A 9113-nucleotide genomic window follows, 5' to 3' on the forward strand; every position below is an offset into this window, starting at 1 on the left:
TTTATTTTAATTAGACTTTTCTGACCATTACAGAAAAATGTTTCTTCTACATTTTACTCTATGAACTCAGAAGTTTTACTTTTCCTGATTTTCAACCCTTTGCATACACCTTTACATGTACTATCTTTAGGAAAAGATTTGTTTTATTTCTCTTCATATAATGGAAGAAAATTTCTTTCCACACATTTTCTTCACTTAGTTTTTCTCTCCATTATCCACTAACCAAGTTATTCTTTCTCCATTAATTTGTAATGATCTTTTCTTCAAATATTTTGTTCCCATATACACATAGTGCTCTGTTTGTACTCTCTGTTCTATTTCATTGCTCTATTGTGGTTTTTTTTCCAATGACACAGTTTTTTTAAATCATAATGATATTTTACACTTTAAATTATATGAAGTTGCTAATATTCAATCATTTTTGACCTACAAAGATGGTAATTTCATGTGGTTCCACCCAACAGTATATCTTAATATATGATGGGGAGAAGTCCTTTCTCTTTGCTTTTTTTTTAAAAAAAAAGCTGTTTATAAGCATTTGTTTTGCTATATAAATTCCATATTAAGTTTAATGAATTTCTTCTATATATAGAATTTTCTTCTATATATGTATGAATTTATATATATATATATATTTATATATTTATATATCTTTTTTTAATGTTAATACAGGTTAAATAACATATAGGTGTAATAATGGTTTCAGTGGTAGAATTTAGTGATTCATCACTTACATATAACACCCAGTGCTCATCCCAACAAAGTGCCCTCCCTAATGCCCATTGCCCATCTAGCCCATCCCCACCTAACACCCCTCCAACAACTCTCAATTTGTTCTCTGTATTTAAGAGTCTTTTATGGTTTGTCCCCTCTCTGTTTTTATGTTATTTTTAATTCATTTATTTTTAAAATATAGCTCATATTTTAATTGTTTCATTTAATTTTAGATCAATGTAAGGAAAATCAATACTTTTATAATATCAAGACAGATCACTTAAGAACATGGAATGTTTCCATTTGTTCAAATAATTTATGTTCTTTATTAAAGCTTTAAATTCTTCTATACAAATATGTATATTCTGATTTAGTTAATACATGAATCCTTTCTTTTTGTTACTTTGAAAAATATCATTTTAAGTTTAATTTTGAGTCAGTCTCTACTGAAATGGAGAGTTACTATTGATTTTTCTAGGTTGAGTGTCCTTTGAGATATCTTACTGAACTCTCTTATTACTTTTAATTAATTTTCTATGAGAAGTTTGTTGATTCTATTTATTTTTCTAGATAGATAACATTATCTATAAATAATGATATTTTATCTCTTGCTTTCCAATCTTTGAAACTGTTTCCTTTTCTTTCCCTATAACATAACCACTACTGTGTTGAAATAGTGGTGGTAATAGGGAATTCTTATTTGTTTTTAGTCTTGAGAGAACAATTTAGTTTCTTCATGCTTGCAACCTTTAACATTTCTCATTCTCTTTGTACGTATTACCCCTTCAAAATGACCTCAGAACATTCAACCAACTGTCTGGCCCTAATCCCCTGTCTTCATGGTTTGAAATTCACGTGCATTATTAATTCAACTAGAAGTAGGGTGGGATGTAATTTTTCTTTTCTTTTTAACATTATGTATTTCCCTAGTCCCTGTGCTAGTCAAAGATGCATCCTGCTTTTTTGTATTTCTATGCAAAATAACCAAAATCCTTCTTTCCCTAAACTTTGACACCTCATGAAAAACTGAAAGGGAAAAAAAAATGTGGCTTAGTGAAGGGCCTCTTTATTTCCTAAAAAAGGGGACTCCTTGTTTCTACCTAACCTGTCAAGGGAGGTATCTTAATTTTCTGAGTCGTGTTTTGATCTGCACTAATGCCAACCTCTAATATATGTACGTTTGTGAGATGATTAGTAACTTTCTTGGTTCTTTCCCATAGCAACCTCAGTATGTACCTTTCATATAAACCATCCTATCACTGACAATGATGACATTCCACCACTGTTTTAAAATTGTACACTACTCTTTTTTATAAATATTTTTTATAAATGTATTTTAAATGTTTATCAAACAAAAGGTTTGGCTTATTTGAAAAGCAGTTTGACGTGAAATATCTATTCACTATCTAAAAGACAAAATGAAACCTGACTTCCAGTATTAGGCCACTCAGTCATTATTGCTCACAATTAGATAAATCTTCCCCCTTGTTGCTTGTGAAGACAAAATATTTGTATTCTAAAATACTGTCCTGGACGCCTGGGTGACTTAGGTAAGTGTCTGACTCTTGATTTTGGCCCTACCTCACTTAAGATTCTCTCTCTCCTTCTCTCTCTGCCCCTCCTGCTCTCTCTCTCTCTAAAGAAAGAAAACAAAAAAGTACTGTCCTTAAAACTCAAGGCTTGAAACGTAACTTTGGTTCCTAGACCTTCCACCCCATTTCATTGTTCTAATATTTTTGTGTAAATAATTGCTATAAAACTTCAAGCCTTAATTAAATGATTGACAAATTAATATCTGGTTTGTAATGAAATGGAGCCTGATAATTATTCCAATTTTTTAAGGGAATAGGAAATAACAAAGTGTAGGAGAAGAGGGGCCTATTGATATAATCCCATTTTGTATTCAGAGAATCCTATGAGATTTATCTCATTTCCCCTTTTCTAGAGAAAGAAAGTGTAGATTACTGAGATCACAGGGTAAGTAAGGTCATGAGGTGTTTATGTGGGAGAGCCAGATTTAAAACCCAAATGAGTTTGACTCCAAATTCCTCACTTTTTTTCAGTTCAGCACAGAACCCACAGGCATTTCTTCCCTGAAATTAACAGGGCAGCTCTCTTTCAGAGAGGGAATTTCTGCTTAATTAGTACGTCATGAAAGTTGGACCTAGAAGTGGAAACCCAGGTGTTACTGACTCCCAGTGTGAAAGATGGGGAAACTCTGTAGTTTCAGCAAACAACAGCAACAACAAAGGTAGGGGTCTTAAAAACTGGTTAGAATGAGAATCAAATGGAACTTAAAAAGTGGTGGCTTTGAATAGGAACATATCTGATTTTAAAAATGAATAAATAATTAATAATCTTCCAAAATAGAAAGCACCAGGACCAAATGGGCTCACCAGTGAATTCTACAAAACATTTAGGAAGAAATTATGCCAATTGTCTACAAGCTATTCCAGAAGCAGAGTGTATACTTCTTAACTCATTTTATGAAGCCAGCATTGTCCTAATACCAAAACCAGACAAAGATATTATAAGAACAGAAAACTAAAGACCAATGTCTTTGGTGAACATATATGCAAAAATCTGTAACAAAATATTAGCCAATTGAATACAATAATATATATAAAAAAGAACTATATACCACAATCAAGTACGATTTATCTTAGGTATGCAAGATGGTTCAACATTTGAAAGTCAGTTAATATAATCCCATTACATCAACAAAGTAAAGAAGAAAAATCACATGATCGTATCCATAGATACAGAAAAAGCATTTGTCAAAATTCAACAGCAATTAATGATAAAAAACTGTTAGCAAACTGGGAATAGAGGGAAACTTCTTCAACTTCATAAAGAATGTCTTTAAAAACACCTACCACTAACATCATACTTAATGGTGAGAAATTAAGATCAAGAACAAGAAAAGAATGTCCCTTCTCTCTATTCCTTTTCAACATAGTACTAGAAGTCCTAGCTAATGTAAATAGGTAAGAAAAGAAAATAAAAGGTATTAAGATTGGGAGGAAAGACTTAAAACTGTCTTTGCTCACTGATGATAAAATTGTGTAGAAAACCTGAAATAATTAACAAGAAATCTAAATGATTATGGCAAGGCTTCAGTATATGAAAATTAATTGCTTTCCTATGTACTAGCAATGAACAAGTAGAATTTGAAATAAAAAAATAAATTAATATTTATATTAGCTTCAAAAAGTGAAATACTTAGGTATGAAGTTTACAAACTATGTACTGGATTTATACAAGGAAAACTATAAAAATCTGATGAAAAAAATAAAAGAATTAAATAAATGAAGAGATATTCTGTAGAAAGACTCCTAACTTGATATATAACTTTGATGCAACCCCAATCAGTATCACAGCAAGTTATTTTTTAGATATTGACAAACTGACTCTCAAGATTTTATAAACAGGCCAAAGACCCAAAATAGCCAACTCAGTACTGAAAGTTCTTTCAACAAATGATGATGAAACTTTGAATATCTATGTGCAGAAAATAAATCTAGACATGGACTTTATACCCTTGACAAAAAAAAAATTAAAAATGGATCACTGACCTAAATGTAAAACACAAAACCATAAAACTGCTAGAAAAGAACATAGGAGAAAATCTACACAACCTTAGGAATAGCAATGTCTTTCTAGGTAAAATCCATTAAAGAAAGAATTTGTAAGGTGGATTTCAGTAATTAAAAAAAAATTCTGTTCTGCAAAAGATAATGTCAAGAGAATAAGACAGGCCACTAACCGAAAGAAAATATTTTCAAAGACACGTCTAATAAAGGGCTAGTATCCAAAATGTACAGAGAACACTTAAAACTTAACAATAAAAAAGTAAACAATCTGATTTAAAAATGGGCAAAAAACCTGAATGGGCATCTCACCAAAAGAGATATACAGATGGCAAATAATCATAAGAGAAGATGTTCAACATGATGTTATTAGGGAATTGCAAATTAAAACAACAAGATACCCTACAAACTTATTAGCATAGCCAAATTCCAAAACACTGGCAATACCAAATGCTGGTAAGGATATGGAGAAACAGGAAAAGTCTTAGTGCTGATGGGAATGCAAAATGGCGCAGTCACTTTGGAAAACAGTTTGACAGTGTCTTACAAAACTAAATGTGCTCTTACCATACAATTTGAAATCATGCTCCTTGGTCACCTTGGTGGTTTTTTTATCCAAAGGAATTGAAAATGTAGGCTGCACAAAAACCTACAAACAGATGTGTATAGCAGTTTAATTTATTATTGCCAAAACTTGGAAGTAACAAAGATGTCCTTCAGTAGGTGACTGGATAAATAAACTGTGGCACATGCAGGCAATGGAATAGTACTCACAACAAAAAGAAATGAGCTATCAAACCATGAAAAGATGTGAAAGAAATTTAAATACATATTACTAAGTGAAAGAAGCCAATCTGAAAAGGTTACATATTGTATAATTGCATGCTTCCAACTATATTCTGGAAAAGACAAAACTATGGAGACAGTAAAAAAGATCAGTGGTTGCCAGGGGTTAGTGGGAGGGAGGAATGAATAGGTAAAGCAGAGGAATTTCCAGGCAGTGAACCTATTTTGTATGATACTACAGTGGTGGATACATGTCATTATACATTTGTCAAAACTCACAGAATATACAATATCAAGACTGAATCCTAAGTTAAACTATGTACTTTGGGTGATAATGTATATGAATATAGCTTTGTCCATTGTAACAAAGGTACTACTGTGGTGCAGAACATTGATAGTGGGGGAGGTTGTGTATGGGGGTTGGGAGTGAGGAAGAGGCGTATGGGAAATCTCTGTACTTCCTGTTCAATTTGTATATGTATCTAAAAATTGCTCTAAAATTGTCTATTTTTTTTAAAGTTTATTTATTTTGAGAGACAGGGAGTGTGAGGGGGGGAGGGGCAGAGAGAGAGGGAGAGAGAGTCCCAAGCAGGCTCCTCGCTAACAGCACAGACAAGGCTTGACCCCACCAATCGCAAGATCATGACCTTTGCTGAAATCAAGAGTCGGGTGCTCAACCAACTGAGCCACCTAGGTGCCCCCCAAATTGTCTATTTTTTTAAAAAAAGCTAAATAAAAATCTTTGAAGAAAACTTTTAAAGTAGTAGAAAACTTTAGTGAAAGAAAATTCTTAACAATAAGCCCTTTTTTGTTGTTTCTTAAGCATTTAATACTGTATCTGTTGTATATTTCAGGCCTCAGGCTGCTCTCTGCCACTGTCTTAACCAGGCATTGACCTTCTGCAATAACATTTATGCAGAAGCTTGTGATCCACGTTCCTTCATCCAATAAGCTTCTGGAATGCTCTTTCTAAGAAATAAATCTGATTTTTACGCAATGAAGTTCCACACTTTGAAATCACACAGAGGAGAGGGGCACCTGGGTGGCTCAGTCAGTTTACCATCTGACTTTGACTCAAGGCATGATCTCACAGTTCATGAGTTCGAGCCCCACATCAGGCTGTCTGCTGTCAGCACAGAGTCCGCTTCAGATCCTCTGTCTCCCTCTCTCTCTGCCCCATCCCTGCTCACACTCCCGCTCTCAAAAATAAAGAAATTAACTTAATAAAAAAAGTATGTGCACCTGCAGAGGGAGGCAAGTGCCTCTACATGTGTGTGTGTGCGGGATTCTGTAGCTAGTGATAGCTGCTATGTAGGAAAATGAGCAAGCAGTTTGCATTCAAGTCAGAATATTTGCCCTGCTTAACAAACTGAGAATCTGTGTAATGTATGCATACACACACACACACACACACACACACACACAATCTATTAGAAATGACTTAGGAGCAGCCCCACCACTCAGACTTCCTGTTCTCCCGGAACTAGTTTTGTAGACAGGAGACCAGAAGTTCTGGATAGAGGTGCCCAGAAGGACCAAGGCACATCTCTGTGTCCCTATAGCTCTTCCTTTAAACCGCCTCACCAGGGGGCTCCTCAACCCCATGCACATTCACCATCACACATGGGTGATTGCGCTAGTCGTTTTTTTTTTCCCTCTACCATAAAGTGACTTTCTCTCCACCCCCCAGCCCATGCTGCTTTGTTCTTATTTTCATGGCCTCCTGGCATTACCTCAGTATAAACTAAAATCTCTTCAAATTGGATCCTTGAATAATTCCAGAGGGGAGAGTTGCTTTGTAACTTCTGTTTGCTTACGGATTCCGTACAGTGTTTGCAAATTCTACAGTGCTGGAAAGCCTCCAGATCTATTTAAATCCCTTTTCCAATTACCCAGCACCATCAAAGATGTCACTGGCTTGAAGCAAAAATCCGAAAAGATTCTTTTCTTCAGTGTGTGCGTGAAAGTCCAGAATTAAAAAAAAAAAAGTATTGCTTGCAGGATAGCATCAGCTGGACACCAGGATGTGGCAACTCTGGCAATTAGTCTTGTCCTGTTGGCCACTGAAGACAGAGGCTGGTGGAGCCCTCCGTCTGGCAAGTGGTCGGGTTTGCCAGCATGCAGAAGATTTAGAACAAATTGGACAAGAACATTTTAGAGCAGTGCCACTCACATTCAGTTTGGGTGTTCCCAAGGGCCATAGGCAGCTATTGCTGGCAGCAGGTGTTCAGAGCTGTGACTCTCACCTCCTAAAAGTCTGAAATGTTGGAAATCTGCATGTCTGATTATTCTGTTACCAGGTTTTTTTTCCCCCTTCCAGAGAAAAGCAGGTGACAAATTGCTAAATATTAGGCCTGGGAGGCTTTGTTACCTCACTTCATAGCCCATGGGCTTTGGGGATTCCCCCTTTGGAGTGGAAATCTTGTGTTGTAGCTGCTCTGAGGCCCAAGGGCCTTTTGCTGCTTCTTAGAGCTGTCTTACTTGGAGAAGGATAAAGTCCCAGAACATCGCCCCCTAGGATAGCCCACTTCCCCACTGACAGAAATGATGAAGTCTTATTAAGGAGGAAATCCAGGCACGCCTGGGTGGCTCAGTTGGTTAGGTGTCCACCTTTGGCTCAGGTCATGATATCAGGGTTCATGAGTTTGAGACCTGCATTGGGCTTGCTGCTGTCAGTGTAGAGCCTGTTTCAGATCCTCTGTCCTCCTCTCTCTCCCCCTCCCCAGCTTGCACTTTCTCAAAAAGAAATAAAACATTAAAACATTTTTTTAAATAATAAAAAAAGAAGGAAATCCAGTCACAGATGTGATCATCAGGTTTCACAGAGTGTGTTCATTAATGTCCCTGTCTCCCAGGGTGGGGGATGCTCTTTAAGGACTGTCATAGCTCAGGCTGCTATAATGTATAAGCTCAGGGTGGCTTATAAATGACAGAATTATTTGTCACAGTTCTGGAGGCTGGAAAGTCCAAGATGAGGCACCAGTACCGTTGGGTTCTGGTGAGAGTCCACTTCCTGTTTCAGATGGTGGTCTTCTTTCTCTGTCCTCACATAGAGGAAGGATCCAGGGAGCTGTCTGTGGTCTAATCATCAGGGTTTCACCCTAATGACTTAAGCACACCCCCAAAGCCTCACCTCCAGATATGATCACACCGAGGTTTAGGATTTCTATATATGAATTGTTGGTGGTGGGGGACACAGACATTCAGCCTACAGTGTGGGGCCTTCCATATACTCTGTCAGCCCTGCACTGGAGCAGAGACACTATCAGCTAGATCTTTGATGAGTCACCAATCCTTTTTCCAGGTATCTCATCTTCAGGGACTTAGGATCTCTTCTTTTTTTCAAAAAAAATTTTTTTTTCAACGTTTATTTATTTTTGGGACAGAGAGAGACAGAGCATGAATGGGCGAGGGGCAGAGAGAGAGGGAGACACAGAATCTGAAACAGGCTCCAGGCTCTGAGCCATCAGCCCAGAGCCTGACGCGGGGCTCGAACTCACGGACAGAGAGATCGTGACCTGGCCGAAGTCAGACGCTTAACTGACTGCGCCACCCAGGCGCCCCTAGGATCTCTTCTTATTAGATTCTCATCCCTTTCCTTTTTTGAAATTGTATGTAGGAAGTCTCCCATGGTCATGAATTAATGCTACGAATCCTTCTAAACCAGCTGGAGGAAATGTCTTGTCCAGGGACCTCGTTGTTTTGGAGGACACTTCTCTAACCCAAGTGTTACTTTCACCCCAACTCTGACACTGTATTGATCAGCTCTTGTGTGCCTTCTGCTCCCCCCACAAAGAATCAGTCTTCATTTCCATGGGGCCCTCCTCTACCCTGGTCTTCTGTGGCTAGGGCGACTGACCTACCTGGTTTGACCAAGACTGTTTTATGGCTGAATTCCTTTTGGTTCTGGGAGGAGGCACACAAGTTACCTGAGACCCAAATAATATTCACAGATAGCATCCAGGTCCTCTGCCTCTTCATCAATGAGGCTGCATTTCCTGAATGTTTCTTCATGTGCTAAAC

This window comes from Felis catus, chromosome B2 (genome assembly GCF_018350175.1).
Source record: "Felis catus isolate Fca126 chromosome B2, F.catus_Fca126_mat1.0, whole genome shotgun sequence".
NCBI classification, from domain to species: domain Eukaryota; kingdom Metazoa; phylum Chordata; class Mammalia; order Carnivora; family Felidae; genus Felis; species Felis catus.